This window comes from Ranitomeya variabilis, chromosome 3 (assembly GCF_051348905.1).
Source record: "Ranitomeya variabilis isolate aRanVar5 chromosome 3, aRanVar5.hap1, whole genome shotgun sequence".
NCBI classification, from domain to species: Eukaryota; Metazoa; Chordata; class Amphibia; order Anura; family Dendrobatidae; genus Ranitomeya; species Ranitomeya variabilis.
In genome coordinates, this window is record NC_135234.1 from 595418261 (window position 1) to 595438026 (window position 19766).

Consider the following 19766-nt stretch of genomic DNA (forward strand, 5'->3'; position numbering starts at 1 on the left):
GGGACAGCCATAGTGGCACAGTTCTGCCTAGCCCACGGTCTAGGAAACAGTTGGCTGTAGGCGTTTGCACCTCCTCCTCCTCCTCTTCCACAAGCGAAAGCTCGTCCACAGAGCTCAGACGCATGAACACTCCATCCGCAGCTGCCATTGTTGCACCCGTGGTGTCCCATTATGGAAAAGCTAGTGGTAAGCGTCAGCAGGCTGTGCTGCAAATGAAGTGTTTGGGCGACAACAGACACACCGCGGAAGTTCTGGCCGAGTACTTGCAGCAAGAAACTCAGTCATGGCTGGGCAGTGTACATCTTGAGGCAGGCAAGGTAGTCAGTGATAATGGAAGGAATTTTATGAATGCCATAGCCCTTTCCGAAATGAAACACATACCTTGCCTGGCTCACATTTTGAACCTTGTGGTGCAGTGCTTCCTCAAGAATTACCCTGATTTACCAGCCCTGCTCCTGAAGGTGCACAGACTTTGCTCACACATCCGACGGTAGCCCGTATACTCCAGCCGTATGCTTAACCATCAGTGATCGCTGAATCTTCCCCAGCACCGCCTAATAATAGACATTGCAACAAGGTGGAACTCTACACTGCACATGCTTCAGAGGCTGTGCGAACAGAGGCGTGCTGTCATGTATTTGTGGGAGGATACACATACACGGGCAGGCCGTTGGATCGCAGACATGGAGTTGTCTGGTGTGCAGTGGTCGAAGCTCCAAGACCTCTGTCAAGTCCTTCAGTGTTTTGAGGAATGCACACGGCTGGTCAGTGCTGATGACACCATCATAAGCATGAGCATCCCACTAATGCGTCTGCTGATGCAAAGTTTGACGCACATCAAGGATCAGTCGTCTGTGGCCGAGGAGGAGGGAAGCCTTGATGACAGTCAGCCATTGTCTGGTCAGGGAAGTCTCCGGGACAAGGTGGCGGATGAAGAGGTGGAGGAGGAGGAGAAGGATGATGGGGCTGAATATTTATGGGAGGAGGATGCTTCTCAGGGGGCAATGGAAACTGGTGGCATTGCAAGGTCAGCTACAGGGTTTTTGCAGGCCACAAGTGATGTAGATTTTCAAGAAAGTGCTCCTTAACCCAGCACAAGCAGTAAATTGACACCTGGAACTGTGGCCCACATGGCAGAGTATGCCTTGCGTATCCTAAAACGGGACCCCCGCATTATCAAAATGATGACCGATGACGATTACTGGTTGGCCTGCCTCCTGGATCCACGATACAAAGGCAAATTACAAAATATCATGCCACATGAGAACCTTGAGCAAATATTGGCTACTAAACAAGCAACTCTTGTAGACCGTTTGGTTCAGGCATTCCCAGCACACAGCGGCACTGATGGTTCTCACACGAGCTGTATGGGGCAACATGGCAGAGGTGCTAGAGGTGCACAAAGCCGAAATGGCATTGGACAGAGGGGATTTCTCACCAGGTTGTGGAGTGATTTCGCAATGACCGCAGACACGACAGGTACTGCTGCATCGATTCAAACTGACAGGAGACAGCATTTGTCCAGTATGATTACCAACTATTTTTCCGCCATTATCGATGTTCTCCCTCACAGGTCATTCCCCTTTGATTACTGGGCATCTAAACTAGACACCTGGCCCAAATTGGCAGAATATGCATTACAGGAGCTCACTTGCCCAGCTGCTAGTGTGCTCTCAGAAAGAGTCTTCAGTGCTGCTGGTTCAATACTGACCGAAAAAAGGACATGTCTGGCTCCCCGAAACGTTGATAATCTAACCTTCATTAAAATGAACCAATCATGGATTTCGAATTATTTTGCCCCACATTCCCCTGCTGACACGTAGCTTGCCAGGAAAATTTCTTGTTTCTGGCCTCCTCTTACTGACTGCTCCAATTCCTCCTTTTGCAGGTGCCGAATGTCCACCATAGGCCATTTGTATACCTCCCTAAATGGGCTGACTCCCCCCACAGGGCCGTTGTCACAACGTGGCGCAAACACCCGTGCGAGTGCCGTTTGCCTGGACAGGTGGGTGTGCCCACTCTTGGGCCACGGCACTGGCACAGGGTCCCTCATAGTACAATGAAGTGTCTCTGACGGTGGTGGTGCACAACCAATGTCAGACACAGCATCGTAATATAAGGGGCCCTGGGCCAGTACCGCCACCCACGAGAGAGTGTTCCCCCCAGCTCGAACTGTGCTCTACCACTTGCAAAACTTACCTCTCCCTGCCCCACCACTGTGTAGTCTGTGCTGTTAAATCCTTAAATGGCACTGCCATAGCAAATTTGTTGCAATGATAGATGACAGTAAAAATATACAGGGGCCCTGGCCTCTATTTAGACCCGTTAATACATTGCGCAAACTACCCCTGTGTGCAACTCTGCAGAGGAGCCAACCCCTGTACCTCGCTATGCCACCAGTTTATTTATGAGCAATTCCTTGGCTGACATTTAGCCCACTTTAGTATTTTGGCCTACTAACTGTGTCAGCCACTTCTAACAGTTGACCTCCGCTGAACAAAGCTATGCCACCTCTGTACTCCTGTTACCAATTGTGAACTGCATGTAGCCTACTTACTTATTTGTGCCTAGTAACTGTGTCAGCCTCTCATAACAGTTGTCCTCCAACGCTGAAACAAGCTAGGCCGCCTGCTTAGTCCTGCTTGCAGTTTTGAACTGCATTCAGCCACCTTTTTTATGTTAGGCCTCTGTCTGTCTGTCTGTCTGTCTGCTCCACACTTTACAACTGTCCCCCCCCGAAACAAGCTAGGCCGCCTGGTTAGTCCTGCTAGCAGTTTAGAACTGCATGAAGCCACCGTTTTTTATTTTAGGCCTCCGTCTGTCTGTCTGTCTGTCGGTGCCACACATTACAACTTTTCCCCCCTGAAACAAGCTAGGCCGCCTGGTTAGTCCTGCTAGCAGTTTTGAACTGCATTTAGACACCTTTTTTTAGGCTAGGCCTCTGTCTGTCTGTCTGTCTGTCTTCGCCACACATTACAACTGTCCCCCCCTTGAAACAAGCTAGGCCGCCAGGTTAGTCCTGCTAGCAGTTTTGAACTGCATGAAGCCACCATTTTTTATTTTAGTCCTCTGTCTGTCTGCGCCACACATTACAACTGTCCCCCCCTGAAACAAGCTAGGCTGCCTGGTTAGACCTGCTAACAGTTTTGAACTGCATTTAGCCACCTTTTTTTATGTTAGGCCTCTGTCTGTCTGTCTGTCTGTCGGCGCCACACATTACAACTGCCCCCCCCTGAAACAAGCTAGGCTGCCTGTGTACTCCTCTTACCAATGTAGAACAGCATTTAGCCTACTTATTTATTTTGTCCTAGTAACTGTGTCAGACTCTCACAACAGTTGTCCTCCACCGCTGAACCCAGCAAGGCCGCCTGTGTACTCCTCTTACAAATTGTGAACTGTATATAGCCTTCTTTTTTATTTTACGCCTACTCTGTGTGTCAGAGCCACTAATTACACTTGTCCTCCTCTGCTGAACCACGCAATGCCGACTGTGTACTCCTATTACAAATTTTGAACTGCAATTAGCCACCTTTTTAATTGTAGGCCTACTCTGTCTGTCTGAGCCACTTATTACAGTTGTCCTCCGCTGAACAAAGCTATGCCGCCTGTATACTCCACTAACCAATTTTGAACTGCATTTTGCCTACTTTCTTATTTATGCCTACTAACTGTGTCTGCCTCCCATTACAGTTGTCCTCCACTCAACAAAGCTGAGCCTCAGTTTTCATCCGATGTCAGATATTAAACTGCATTTGGCCTACTTGTTTGGTTGGGCCTACTAACGGTGTCTGCCGCTGCTTGGTGTTCTCCTCCACTTTACAAAGCTGAGCTTCAATCTTCAGGCTTTTGGCCTATATCTGATATTAAACGGCATTTGGCCTACTTGTTTGGTTGGGCCCTAGTAACAGTGTCTGCCGCTCCTTGGTATTCTCCTGTGCTTTTCTCCTGTGCTTCAATCTTCAGGCTTTCGGCCTATATTTACAATATGAAACTGCATTTGGCCTACTAGTTTGGTTGGGCCCTAGTAACGGTGTCTGCCGCTCCTTGCTTGTCTCCTCCACTGAACAAAGCTGAGCTTCAATCTTCAGGCTTTCGGCCTACATAACACATGAAACAGCCTTTGGCCTACTTGTTTGGATGGGCCCTACTAACGGTGTCTGCCGCTCCTTGCTTGTCTCCTCCACTGAACAAAGCTGAGCTTCAATCTTCAGGCTTTCGGCCTACATAACACATGAAACTGCATTTGGCCTACTTGTTTGGTTGGGCCCTACTAACGGTGTCTGCCACTCCTTGCTTGTCTCCTCCACTGCACAAAGCTGAGCTTCAATCTTCAGGCTTTCGGCCTACATAACACATAAAACTGCATTTGGCCTACTTGTTTGGTTGGGCCCTACTAACGGTGTCTGCCGCTCCTTGCTTGTCTCCTCCACTGAACAAAGCTGAGCTTCAATCTTCAGGCTTTCGGCCTATAGGAAATTTTAAACTGCATTTGGCCTACTAGTTTGGTTGGGCCCTGGTAACGGTGTCTGTCGCTCCTTGCTTGTCTCCTAGACTGAACAAAGCTGAGCTTCAATCTTCAGGCTTTCGGCCTATAGGAAATTTTAAACTGCATTTGGCCTACTTGTTTGGTTGGGCCCTAGTAACGGTGTCTGCTGCTCCTTGCTTGTCTCCTCCACTGAATATAGCTGAGCTTCAATTTTCAGGCTTTCGGCCTACATCAGATATTAAACTGCATTTGGCCTACTAGTTTGGTTGGGCCCTAGTAACGGTGTCTGCCTCTCCTTGCTTGTCTCCTCCACTGAACAAAGCTGAGCTTAAATCTTCAGGCTTTCGGCCTACATAACACATGAAACTGCATTTGGCCTACTTGTTTGGTTGGGCCCTACTAATGGTGTCTGCTGCTCCTTGGTGTTCTCCTCCAATGAATATAGCTGAGCTTCAAACTTCAGGCTTTTGGCCTATATCAGATATTAACCTGCATTTGGCCTACTTGTTTGGTTGGGCCTACTAACGGTGTCTGCCACTGCTTGGTGTTCTCCTCCACTGAACAAAGCAGTGCCGCCTGTTTACTCCTGATACCAATTTTGAACTGCATTTAGCCTACTTTATTCTTTGGGACTATATCTGTGTTTCCCCCTCATCCTGCCCATTGCCCAGCCACTGCTAGATGAGTCTGCTGGTACATTGACCCAGACCACTACATTCCCCTTGCACTCTACACAGCCAGAATCTGACCCTGCTGAAAGTCAGGTTCCCCTTCCCACATACTATACTACCTTACACGGGGACAAAGAGGAAGGTGCAGATGAAAGTGCAGGTTCCTTCATGAGGTGGGGGGCATACTCATTGGCGATGTCACTGGCACAGGGCCCCTCGTAGTACGCAAAAGTGTCTCTGCCGGTGGGAGGTGCCACCGCCGTCAAACGCACCGCTGTACTTTGAGGGGCCCTGTGTCAGTGCCAATGCGAACAAGTGGGCCCCCCCTGCTTGCTCGGGATCACAGCACTTGCAAAGTTTTACTACTTACATCTCCCGGCTCCACCACAGTGACGTAGTCTGCGTTTCCTGGGCCCACAAAAAACTTGAGCTGGCCCTACCCCCCTCCCCACAACGTTAGCCAAATGACCCCCAATTTTCAATGCCTAACTATTATTAAAAGGTAAATTAAGATTCACAGGCTTAAGTGACAAGAATTGATGTTTTTGACATTAAAATGGGCACTGTTGGTGTTTTCCTGTCCTCCACTCACTGCCGACTTTGATTCCCCATTGACATACATTGGGTTTCGTGTTTCGGTCGATCCCCAACTTTGCGCGATAATCGGCCGATGTCACTCGACCCAACTTTTGACAAAGTCGGGTTTTGCGAAACCCGACTCGATCCTAAAAAAGTAAAAGTCACTCAACCCTAACCATCAGTGTGTCATGGTCCACAAGAATGCCGTCGACCCTAGCCAGGGTGTCCATAGTGTCCCGTACAAATGATGGCAGTGTTTCTACAATAGGTTTCAAGTAGAAGTCAATAAATTGGCAAATTGGGTTACACAAACCCCCAATGCTAGACGCAATCGGGCATCCCGGAGGGTCGAGGGCATTCTTGTGGATCTTGGGAAGTAAATAAAATGTTGGAATTTTTGGAGACTTAACAGTGAGTCCATCCAGGATTTGTTTTGTGATTATATCCCCATCCAGAGCTCTAACCAAGATTTTTTGGAGATCAAGGGAGAAAGAGTTCAGTGGATTAAATGGTAACCTGGAATATGTCTAAGAATCTCTCAAATGTCTAAATGCCTCCCATTCATATTTATCCTGCGGCCAGATCACAATGTTCCCCCCCCTTGTCTGCTGGTTTAAACACAACATCAGGCAGTTCTTGAAGCTGTGACAATGCAATACGGTCAGCATGGGTCAAATTATCGTATTGACGCCTTGTTGAAAGTTTCTTGAAGTCCTCACTAACACATTTAGTGAATACCTCAATCGCAGGACTAAGAGACAAGGGGGGGACTTAGTAGATTTGGGAGAGGAAGAGGGTGGAAACCTACTGACGTAGGGACTGACCTGTTCGTCTAGGAGGTCTTCCAGATTCTGCAACGTTTCTCTCTCGATCTCACTCATGGTTTCACAGCGGGTCCTTTTTAGATGTAATTTCCTCAATAACAGCTTGTGAGAAAATAAGTGCAGATCCTTTACAGCTGTAAAAAAATTTAAAGAGTTAGTGGGCGAGAACGAAAGACCCTTTGATAACAATTTTAACTGGTTATCCGTGAGCGCATGTGATGATAAATTAACTACCTGGAGTCCCCCCTGGGAGACAGAAGATACTTCTGTATTGGTCTTCACCTTAGAGGTTTGTCTGGTTGTTCTTTTATGTGCAGGTGTCTTTCCCAAAGAGGCACCCTTTACCGTAAACCCTAGGGATTGGTTCTTCGTCTCTCGAGATATTAGATCTTGTTGATGCCGACCGTGATCTAGAGTATGATGCATTTTGAAATCGGTTCCTAGACCGGTCATAAGTATTTTGCCACCTATACAGACGTGAGGACCTCTTGTCCTCAATATCACGTTGAAACTTTTTAGTTTTAGTATATTGTATTTCATGTGCCCATTTCTGAGAAATGGTATCAATCTCTTCGTTAAGTTTTTTAAGGGCATCTGCAGTCATCTCTCTACGAAGAATGATCTGTAATTCTTCTATCTCGGATTCAAGCGATACCAGAGAATCATGGTTCATATTTTTCAGGAGTCCAAGAAACCAGGAAGGATATCATGGAACTAGAGCGAGTACAAAGGAGGGCAACAAAATTAATATCTTGGTTGGGGGAACTACAATACCGAGAGAGATTAGCAAAATTAGGATTATTTAGTCTAGAAAAAGGATGACTGAGGAGCGATCTAATCACCATGTATGAGTATATAAGGGGACAATACAAATATCTCTCCAAGGATCTGTTTACACCAAGGAGGGCATTCTCTGTGTCTGGAGGAGAGAAGGTTTTTCCACCAACATAGAAGAGGATTCTTTACTGTTAGGGCAGTGAGAATCTGAGGAGATGGTGATGGTGAACTCAGTTGAGGCGTTCAAGAGAGGCCTGGATGATTTCCTGGAGTGTAAAAGTACTTTATCTTACAGTTATTAGGTTCTTTAGAAGGACGTAGATCTGGGGATTTATTCTGACGGACTACATGCTGAACTGTATTTACAAATGTCTTTATTCAGCCTTGCTAGCTATGCTATGTTACTAGCTATGCTAAGTGTTTATGGGCAGGGAAGGTACATCTTGCTGATGACACACTGGGTTAACATAGTGGAAGCCGGACTCAGTCTGATCTTGTGATGGAATGCGTCCTCCCAATGCCGAGGATTGTGGGCCCTACATCAATCAGGTTACCCCCACAGTCTACAGCTTCTGCACCTTCTCCTCCTCCTTGTCTTCAGCCTCCATCTCTGAAATGACCACATCAGTCACAAGCTGGAAGCACTGCAGCACTGCCTCAGCCAAGAAACAGCAACAGGCTGTGCTGAAGCTAATATGCTTAGGTGACAAACAGCACAATGTTGAAGAGTTGAGGACAGCTCTGAAAGAGCAGATAGATCTGTGTCTGACACCGCTAAACCTATAGTGAGGCATGGTCGTGTGTGACAATGGCCGGAACCTGGTGGCGGCTCTGAGGCAAGATGAGCTCACACATGTACATGCCTGTCCCATGTGCTTAACCTCATTGTTTCAGTGCTTTCTCAAAAGTTACCCAGAGCTGCCTTATCGGCTTGTCAAACTACGCTGCCTGTGCGCCCATTTTAGAAAGTTAGCTACAGCTTCCACCGCCATTGCCATGCTTCAGCAGCATTTGCAGCTTCTGGCTCACCGACTGGTGTTTGAAGTCCCTAAGTGTTGGAACTCTACAATGCAGATGTGTAAAGGATTTGTGAGCAGAAGAGGGCAGTTGTTTTCTACCAGCAGCAACAAGGCCATTGGTATTAAGTTCAGACTCCACACATAAGACCTCATGAGTGGACATGAATGTCAGAAATATGTACCATCCTCCAAAACTTTGAGGAGTCCACCAAAATGGTGAGCAGCCATGATGCCATAATGAGCGTCACCATCCCACTTCTATGTGTTCTGAAATGCTCTGTGCTCACAATCAAAGAGGATAAATTGCAGGCAGAGCATGATGAGATGGAGCAAGGAACCATACAGGGTGATTACACACATCCCAGCATCATCTCATACCAACGTGGATTGAGTGACCATGAAGAAGGTGAGGAGGAGGAGAAAGAAACGGAGCTAGTTTCATGCGCTATAGACGGTGCTGCAAGCACAACTGTCATACCGTCTGATCAGCGTGGATGGTCGGAGGACATATAGGAGGAGGAGGAGGAGAGCATGGTCAGTTGTCCTCTTGGTGAGGATACGAAAGTCTTGCCTGTTAGCAGTCTGGCACGCATGGCTGAGTTTATGCTACGCTGAATTTCCTGTTGCTCTCGTGTTCTCAAAATTTTGTGTGACAGTCATTACTGGTTGGTGACACTTCTAGACCCATGCTAAAAGGAGAACTTTTTATCTTTTATTCTTGAGGTGAACAGGTCTACTAAAATGGGGCAGTACCAGAAAGCCCTTGTTGTGGAACTATTAAAAAAATTTCGATCTGAAAATGCTGGTGGCAGAGGTCACAGTTCGTTGGACAACCAACTAGTACAGGTGAGAGAGACACATCTCCAATCCAGAAGAGCCAGGGGAACACTGTCAAAGTTCTGGAAGAGTTTTCTTAGACCCTCAAATCCAATATCTTTTTTTGGGAGTTATATTCCAATGCACCTCTTCACATCCACACATTTGTAAATGCTTCCTGATTTTGGCTATTTGCTGTTGTCATCCTCCTTCTCCTCATCCTCATCCTCTACCACCATATCACCAGGGTGACTGTGGTCCATGATGAAACGCTCACATAATTTTTTTAAAGGGTGTTTATGACGTCCTTAAAATAAATTTGTTATACAGTATGTTCATGTATACCCTCCCGGGGGCAAATGTTTGTCAGCCCATACACTTAGTGCATGGTGACTACAAATATAGGAGACCTGCTCTTTTCAAATGGGAACATTTTTTATGAGGGCCTCATCCACGTCTCTTCAAATGGGTATTGGAGTGCCTCAGCCCTTGCATTCGCTGCATAGGCAAACACTATGGGAGACCCACTTCCTAATAATGGGAACATTTGTTTTCAAGAGGCCCTCTGACCTCTACATCTCCTCCAAGGGGCAATAGAGTTCCTCCAAATTTTTGGCAGCCATTGCTTCACTGCACAGGCAAACACTATGAGACCCACTTCCTAATAATGGGAATTTTTTTTCATGAGGCCTTCCTCTATGTCTGTTCCAAGGTGCAATAGAGTAGGTCCAATTTTTTGTTAGCCCTTGCATTCACTGCATAGGCAAACAGTATGGGAGACCCACTTCCTAATAATGGGAGCATAGTTTTCAGGAGGCCCTCCTGTATGTCTCTTCAAAGGGGTATTTGGGTGTGTCCAGATTTTGGGCCGCCCTGCTACTCACTACATATGCAATAACATGATAGAAGTCCCACTGTTTAATAATGGGACAACAAAGCATAGCCAATGGATGGCTCTCTAAGAAGAGTGAGGGCCGACTGCTGGTCCTTTAAGAATAGTAAAGGCTGCCTCATGGCCCTTTAAAAATAGGCTTTGTGACTTTCAGAGTCCCACCTTGATAAATGAAACAGGATTTGACTGATGATGTGTCACACAGTACTTGGCCAGATAAGGTTCTAAAATGTTAAAATTACATTTCCCAGTGAATGCATTTGTCTTGGTTGAAAGCAATGCTAAAGTTCAAAAACGCATCAAAAACGCTACGTGTGAACATAGCCCATGGTGTGGTGGAACATTTTTGTTTTTGGTTATTCATTTTGCCTTATATACAAGTCATTACCCTGGAAAGGATGTTCCTTAACATATTTCCCCGGAAAATCCATTTTGGTTTCGTTTTTATATGCTTTATTGTGAGTCTGTAAAAGTGGCATAAGATTCTGACAACATTGTTCACAGCAGTGACCTTACATTGGGCTCGTTGCTCCGGTCGAGCACCTGAGCATTCCAATTTGTTCAACCAGAGCAATGAGCACCCAAGCATTTTATTGCTCCCCATTAGTGATGAGCGAGTATACTTGTTGCTCGGGTTTTCCAGAGCACGCTCGGGTGGTCTCCCATATTTGTGAGTGGTCGGAGATTTAGTTTTTATTGCCACAGCTGCTTGATTTGCGGCTGCTAGACAGTTTGAATACATGTGGGGATTCCCTAGCAACCCACATATATACTCAGGCTGACTAGCAGCCATAAATCATGCCGCTGGGTCAACAAAAACTAAATCTACAAGCACTCACAAATACTCAGAGACCACCCGATTATGTTCGGTAAAACCTGAGTAACGAGAATACTCGCTCATCACTACTCCCCATCACTAGTTTTAATCTTAAACTATAGGACACATAAAAGTTAAGTTTATTTGATATCTTTCCACCATTAATGTTAAGCTTACATTTTCTCTAGATTGCAAATTTTGTGTACTGTTAATGACATTGAAATTTTCTGAATTAATTTGGTTTGTGACATATCATGGCACTTAAATTAAAATGATTCTGAGTGTTTTCAGACTTCATACCAGAAAAGTCTAAATCTTGCATATGAAATTTACTCATCAGAGGTTGCCTTAGATTACTTCTGCATGTGCAATTAATTTATGAGTGTTTTAGTTGAAAGTGTGTGGTTAATGCAATCTTCAGTGAAAGGATAAGATTGTATAGGCAGACATTGTAGTTTTGAGGTCAAGGTTAAGTAAAATATTATAGACATCTGCACCGAAATGAACACATCAGTTACAAGCTGGAAGTACTGCAGCACTGCCAAAAGGCTATTCTGAAGGTAATATGCTTAGGTGGCAAAATGCACAATACTGGAGAGTTGTGGACAGCTCTGAAAGAGCAGGCAGATCTGTGGCTGACACCGCTGAACCAACAGCCAGGTATGGTCGTGTGTGACAATGGCCGAAACCTGGTGGTGGCTCTGAGGTGAGGCGAGCTCACAAACGTACAATGCCTGGCCCATGTGCTTAACCTCAATGTTCAACATTATCTGAATAGCAACCCAGAGCTGCCGGATCTGCTTGGGAAAGTACGATGCCCTGCATGCCAATTTAACAAAGTCAGCTAGAGCTTCATCAGCCCTTGCCATGCTTCAGCAGCGTTTGGAGCTTCCAGCTCACCGACTGATGTTTGATGTCACCACGCGTTGGAACACTACACTGCAGATGTTGGAAAGGATTTGTGAGCAGAAGAGGGCAGTTAGTCGCTTCCAGCATCAACAAGGCTTTCGGTATTCAGTTCTGATTTCACACATAAGATCTCAGGAGAGAACATGGATGTCAGGCATATGTACCATCCTCCAAAACTTTGAGGAATCCACCAAGACGGTGAGCGGCAATGAGGCCATAATTAGCATCACCATCCTGCTTCTTTGTCTTCTAATAATAATATTTATAGTTATTGATATAGCACCAGCATATTTACAGTTTAACATTTTCAAACACAACAGTCCTAAGAAACAACGATAACAATAATACAATAATTAAACCAAAATAAAACGATCCTACTTGTGACAGCTTGCAATCTACAATGAAATGGAGGAGATACAAACTACAGGGGTGTATTTACAATTATGTATTTACAATGATAGTACAGAAGTTAGTCGAAAGTCGTGGAGGCCTGGGGACAAGGAGGAGGAGGATAGCATGATCAGTCGTCCTCTTGGTGATGACACGGAAGTCTTGCCTGTTAGCAGTCTTGGACGCATTTGGCTGACTTTATGTTACGCTGCATTCCCCATGATCCTAGCGTGCTCAAAATTTTGGATGACAGACAGGCAATACTGATTGGTGACACTTCTAGACCCACAGTAATCAAAGAACTTTATGTCTTTTAGTCCAGAGGCAGACAAGTGTACTAAAATGTTGCAGTACCAGAGGGCCCTTCTAGTAGAATTATTAAAAAAATTCCTATCTCAAAACGCTGGGGGCAGAGGTCACAGTTCATTGGCCCACCAAGGAGTACAGGTGAGAGAGACACAATTCCAATCCAGCAGAGGTAGTAGATCAATGGCAAAGTTTTGGGAGAGTTTTCTCAGACCCTTCCATCACCCTTGACCTGAGGCACGGGGTACTTTCACAAGGAGTGCAAATTTTGGGAAGATGCTGAGGGAGTACCTTGCTGACCGTACCATTGTCCTTCATCATTACTCTGTGCCTTATAATTATTGGGTATCCAAGCAGGACACGTGGCATGAACTGGCTCTTTCTACTGTTCATGTGCACTGTACTCACAGTCACAGAGCGCATGGTGCCTCACTCTCAGGTGGTCACTGGGCACACACCACCTCACTCTCTGCCATTCCTGTGTCATGCGGCCTGTCCGGTCCCCTATTACTTCCCCCAGGAAACAGGGGACACAGCCTCGATAGTTCAGGACCAGGCGCAGCACAGGTACCCGCAGCCCGGTCTTCCTTAAATATCTGTCTAATCATTTTTTTCATGCAAGCATCATAGAAGGCATGTGATCCACTTTTCAAGTGCAAATAGTACATTACAACCAGAACAGTTTAACTTTGAAGTATTTAGTGTGTCACATCAAACCACAAGGTGATTCTAGTCTCATACTTCAAAATTGAGGTGGTAAATCCTTGCCGCACAGATAGGTTGTGTGTTCTGACTTCTGTAACATAATTTTCTTGATAAGAATTGTGACCTATTGGCTTCACATTAATCATCTTCTTCACAAGCCTTCAGAATATAATGTTTGTAGTGCAGCGTTGTCCACGCTGTGCAGTGATGAGGCAGTGTCCCAAGCAAGTACAAAAGAATATGCGTTTTTATGTCCAAAAATGTGACATACAATAACAAATTGTATTGTGGTACCGTGTCAGCCAGAAATATCGATGTGAATACTTTTCTGCCCAATGATGACAAAAGTATTCTAGGAGTGATACCTTTATTGGTTAACCAGAAAATAATATGTTTGCAAACATATTTTCTGGTTAGCCAATAAAGGTATCATTCCTAGAATACTTTTGTCATCATTGGGCAGAAAAGTATTCACATCGCTATGTCCAAAAGCAAAACTCACACAGTGCACAACAGGCTGTATCCTCCAGATCGCAGCAGTGAATAAATCAAATACAGTCCTGGACTGCTGTCGCGAGCGACACACTACCGTGTATGCTGAGGTGCCAGGCTTTAGGCTCTGCTTCTTTGTGTTGCCTCACACATAAAGAGCTATGCACAAGTCTCTTCCTCGATCTGCTTCCCAGACCAACACTGACACACCACAAACACTCCTGTAGTGTTTTTTTTGGCCTTTACACTAGATTCTGTGGCCGTAGGCGACAAGCAAGATATGGACTGGATGAAACGGACCGAACTTCACTACCTTCCTACAGTTGGTTTCAAAAATAAAAGCCCATACCGTGTTTGCTTGAACAACTACTTGGCCACAGAAGCTTCACCAGGTTCAAGCTTACTTTTATTATGCTTTGTGATTCACAGGCATCCTGCTCTGACCACAAGTTTCTCCAGCGAATCTAATACCCTACTTGGCGCATCCTGCGGGACATGTACTGACCCTCGCATATGAACAGGTCACTGCCTCACATGTTATAAAAGTAAAGCTGTTTGGTGCAGTTGGTGGTAAGGTAACTCATTTGTCAAAGTAATTGTAATATTTACTATTTTTACATTGCACGTGCGGCTAACCATCTCATTGATCTTATTTTGGTTCTTTGGCAAGAAAAGAAAAGCTCCATCAAAACCACACAAGCCAAAACACTTTAATGTAGGCATGAAATGCCCAAATTTGAAGCCCACAGATACATGAGAAAAGTCACGGAGATACCACGCTGTTCAATACATGGCCTGTATTTTTATTTTTTTTACCCCAAAATAGTGTTTAGAGCTAGGGTAAAAAAGATATAGAGTGCTCTCAGTGGGACAAAACAAAATAGGAATCTTGTGGATGTGATACCTTTTAATGGCTAACAAAATATAGTGAATGATGTTACAAAGCAAACTTTCGACACTGCTTACATGTCTTCAGCAGCCTGATGAAGAGACGGAAGCAGTCGGTAACAAGGTACCAAACCACTTTTTTTCATTGAGCTAGGGTAACACACAGCAAGAAAAGGTAAATGGAAGCCTCAAAAGCACACTTTGAAGCCCATAGATAGATGAAGCGTGTCACAGAGATACCAGACTGTTCAATATGTGGCCTGTATTTTTTTTACCCCAAAATAGTGTGCAGAACTAGGGTAAAAGACAGAAAATACAGTGGAAGGTAAGCCTGAATTGCCACAATTTGTAGGCCACAAATAGATCAGGCGTCTGACAGAGATACCAGACTGTTCAATATGTGGCCTGTATTTTTTAATTTTTTACCCCAAAATGCTGTTTAGAGCTAGGGTAACACACAGCAAAAAAGGAGAATGGAAGCCTCAAAAGCACACTTTGTAGCCCACAGATAGATGAGGCATGTCACAGAAATACCAGACTGTTCAATATATGGCATGTATTTTTTTTTTTTTTACCCCAAAATAGTATATAGACCTAGGGTAACAGACAGCAAAAAAAAGTGGAATGTAGGCCTGAAAAGCAACTACAGTATTTGTAGAGCACAGATATGCAGCGCCCCAGAGTCCTGGTCGTTGCAGTAGCATGGTTCAGCCACTAAGGGGGGCCATGCTGCGTTCGATGGCACGGAAGGAGTTCTCTGAGCAGGTATCACAGTCACCAATACATTTCACAGCTGGGCCTCCGGGGGGAGCTAAGGGTGCTATTCATTAGGCCACTCCCCACCATAGTGGGTAAACTGGGGGTCAGGCAGGAAGTTAGAGAGAACGCTGACGGGATTGAACGGAGCAACACCCTGTGGCAGGGGGTGTTGTGAAGGGAGAGACTGTAGGGTCTCTGCCAGGGGTGGGATCCTGGCAGAGGCTTGGCATGGAAAGAACGTAAAGGGACCGTGCCTGCTCAGCATAGCGGCGGTGCCCAAGGAAGGACTAAGAAGCGAGATAGATTGTGCTGAGTGAGAAACGAAATCAAGCGAAAGGAGATACCAGTGAGGGTTGTGCTGAAAGAGGCAGCACCTTACTGAGGCGCACTACCGGTGGCCGGAACGCCGAGGAGGTAAAGAGTTTCAAGCCATACCTCAGACCTACGGCAGGGCAGTTAGCTTGAGGCGGACTGTCTCACGCATCACCCAGGAAGGCAAAGGGGGGTACCAACAGGAGAGGGGCGCAGATAGAGTCCCGGAAGATCTCCGAGCCTCCCCGTCATACGGGTGCGTTCCTACCATAGTATCTGGAGGGACGAGGAAGATCATTGCGAATTAAGTTGTTGTGAGGGAACATGAGAAACAGACACAACAGTTGTGGGGTACTTTCCGTAAGCACAGCAGGGAAGGACTGCAACACATAGCGCTAGAAGGAAGGCACCGATTTCCACCTGCAAGGAGAGCTCTGGAAGTGCCATTGGACCGGCCGGACTTGCGCAGCCTGGTGAGCCGTATTCCGGACTGAGGACCCAGAGAGCTTCAGTAAAGAGGTAAAGAGACTGCAACCTGGTGTCCTCGTTATTTACCGCGACCTGCACCCCACAACTGCACCGTTACCACACCACTTATTGCACCGGACGTCCCCCATTGACAGACAGGGCCACGGACCGGGTCTAGCCACCGTGACAACCCCAGGACTGAGACCTAGAGGCCCGGCTCCGGGTACCCCTCGGCCCTGCGGCGGTGTGGGGGCGCTCGAACTTGGCGTCACGAACAGGATCTACTTAAGCCTGAAGAATCAGGTCATGTGTGCCTAGAGACTGTGATTTACTGTGCTTGGACTGTACTTTATTGCAAGACTGTGTGCTGTGCCATTTGCCGCCAAAATCCGCCGCCATTGCAGCGCTGAGGAAAGCGCAGGAAGAGAAGAGGGGCGTGGAGTGGGCGTAAACGAGCTGGAGAGCGCGAACAGTAATGGCCGCCCAGTCTAAGTATTTCTGTGTCCTGAGGACGTGCCCGTCAACAGCTGAGGTACGCCTCCTGATCTTGGTCGGAGGGTGGAGACCATGGGGATGGGGCCGCCCACGGAAGAGACCGCGGGAAGAAGACGCGGGAGAGGAGAAAAAGATGGCGGCACCTGAAGCACCACGCGGAGCTGAGTCGGCTCAGTCTGAGGCCGCGGCGTCAGAGATAGGCTCCGAGGCACCGCTGCTGGGAGGTCTGACCCTTACCGAGTCACAGATGGGCCGACCTCCGACGCCGTTATCAGAGGAACGTGTGGCTGCGGCCGAAGCCCGCCAGCTGACCCGCCGACTGAGGGCCGATGCCCGCGTGCTCACCCGGGTGGGCCAACCCACCGAGATTAAGCTGTCTCCCATTGCTCCTTACCCGGACCCGGCTGAAGGCGCCCTACCTGCACCGGGTCTGAAGATCATGCCGGATGCGGAGCACTTACGGCACCTTATGGCAGAGTGGCGGAGCCGGCCCCAGCCTGCAGAACAAGTGGACTTGGTTAGTGTCCCCGAGATTTCGCCCTCACACTGGGGTGTTGTGGTGGCCTTCCATCCCCAGCAAGGGAGAGGGGTCATACAGGAGATCGGGGAGCCGATCCAGGTCCGGGTGGACCGAGAAGAGGTGGAACCTTCTGGCAGGCGGTCTGATTGCAATCTGGAGCCGGGGGACGCCGTCACCTATACGAGGTGGAGAAAGAACACCAGTGAGACGGGCTGGTTTGCCCGGGGGGTCCAACGATGTGTCGCCCTCCAGGCTGCTGCTGGGACACCAGAAGAGGATAGTCCTGGAGGAAAGGCAGTGGGACCTGATCCCGCGGAACCAGGGGAAGTTCGACCTCACCGCGCCCCGGAGAGGCGGGTACGCCTACCGACGAGAAGGACCTCCCGGAGAGGGATTCTATCCTTACTGGGACCAGAACGGCGTCCTGGCTCACCTGGCCGATCTGTGAGTCTGGTGAAGCCAGGAAGAAGGTCACCTCCCGTAGAACCCCAGTAAGATTTTATTACTTTATGAAAATGTAAATAGTTACTGTTTGTCTTTTATTCCTTTAAGTTGCTGCTAAACCCGCCCAGGGTTAATGGATCCCTCTGTTGACCCGGGATCCTCTTTGTTTGTTTTCCTTTCCTAAAATTTTTGCACAAGTTTAAAGAACTGCAGAAATCATGGACTGTGCATGATTCGAACTTCCCTTGTAAATAGTTTGCACCTTCTTAAAGGTGCTCCCTACTGGTTTTAGCCAAAGACACTTTGCGAAGATATTTGCCCTATTTGTTTGAGTTAAAGACACTTTGCGAAGATATTTGCCCTATTTGTTTGAGCCAAGGACACTTTGCGAAGATACCTTTCCTACCGGTTCTAGTTAAAGACACTTTGCGAAGATACCATGCCGGAACCTTTGCATGGGCCGGTAGGCTGAGGAGACGAGCTACCTTAGAAAGACTTGGTCTCCTCTTAAAGGGGATGTGAGAAACTGAACTTGAGAGAGATACTGTTGCAGAACAGTAATGCCATAATGATGCCTTGAAAAGAAATGTAACTGTTTTACATGCTAAGTTATATGTGTTGAATTTGTTAAAATGTGAAATTTGAATAATGTTTTGAAGACAGGAAAGATGCAGAGAGCCCGTAGGGGTAGAAGTAGAGGTCTGCACAGTTGAAAGTAAGTGAAGTAATAATGAGGGTGAGGATAGAAGGTAAACCCTGCGTCCCCATTGAAAAGTTACTTTATTGCTAAGGACAGAGAGTGAACCCGTAGGGGTTAGAGAGTGAGTCCTTAAAGGGGCCGAGTAGAGCTGGCTCAGAGTTCTTCAACCGAAAGGAATGTTATGTCTATACTGTGTATAGTAGCGAAAGGCAGTAGGCCCTGGCTGAACAGGGCGGTCCTGTAGAAGAAAGGAGAGGCAGTAGGCCTGGTGCCGTAGGGACAGGCGGTCCTGCAGGTTCACAAGAAGGAGAATGTAAAGTTGAAATGCCTTATAATGTGATTATAGGAAGGCCTTTGATAGACTAAGAGTGTGAGTTTCTTAAAGGCAATGTTAAGTTATTATTTCAAAAATTGTACTAAATAGAATACCCGGTTGGGTAACAGAAGTTATTTATACTCTGTAAATTATAAGGTTAATTATGTTTGTAACATTACAAGTGTCCTCACCTCCCATAAAGGGAAGCCTACTTAAGTATACTTATTGTTATTTGCACTCAACAAAATTGTATGTCTTTTTGCTAACCTGTATTGTTGTTTTTCTTCCCAGTCCCGGAGTACTGTGTTTAACCAGGGGGGAGTGCAGCGCCCCAGAGTCCTGGTCGTTGCAGTAGCATGGTTCAGCCACTAAGGGGGGCCATGCTGCGTTCGATGGCACGGAAGGAGTTCTCTGAGCAGGTATCACAGTCACCAATACATTTCACAGCTGGGCCTCCGGGGGGAGCTAAGGGTGCTATTCATTAGGCCACTCCCCACCATAGTGGGTAAACTGGGGGTCAGGCAGGAAGTTAGAGAGAACGCTGACGGGATTGAACGGAGCAACACCCTGTGGCAGGGGGTGTTGTGAAGGGAGAGACTGTAGGGTCTCTGCCAGGGGTGGGATCCTGGCAGAGGCTTGGCATGGAAAGAACGTAAAGGGACCGTGCCTGCTCAGCATAGCGGCGGTGCCCAAGGAAGGACTAAGAAGCGAGATAGATTGTGCTGAGTGAGAAACGAAATCAAGCGAAAGGAGATACCAGTGAGGGTTGTGCTGAAAGAGGCAGCACCTTACTGAGGCGCACTACCGGTGGCCGGAACGCCGAGGAGGTAAAGAGTTTCAAGCCATACCTCAGACCTACGGCAGGGCAGTTAGCTTGAGGCGGACTGTCTCACGCATCACCCAGGAAGGCAAAGGGGGGTACCAACAGGAGAGGGGCGCAGATAGAGTCCCGGAAGATCTCCGAGCCTCCCCGTCATACGGGTGCGTTCCTACCATAGTATCTGGAGGGACGAGGAAGATCATTGCGAATTAAGTTGTTGTGAGGGAACATGAGAAACAGACACAACAGTTGTGGGGTACTTTCCGTAAGCACAGCAGGGAAGGACTGCAACACATAGCGCTAGAAGGAAGGCACCGATTTCCACCTGCAAGGAGAGCTCTGGAAGTGCCATTGGACCGGC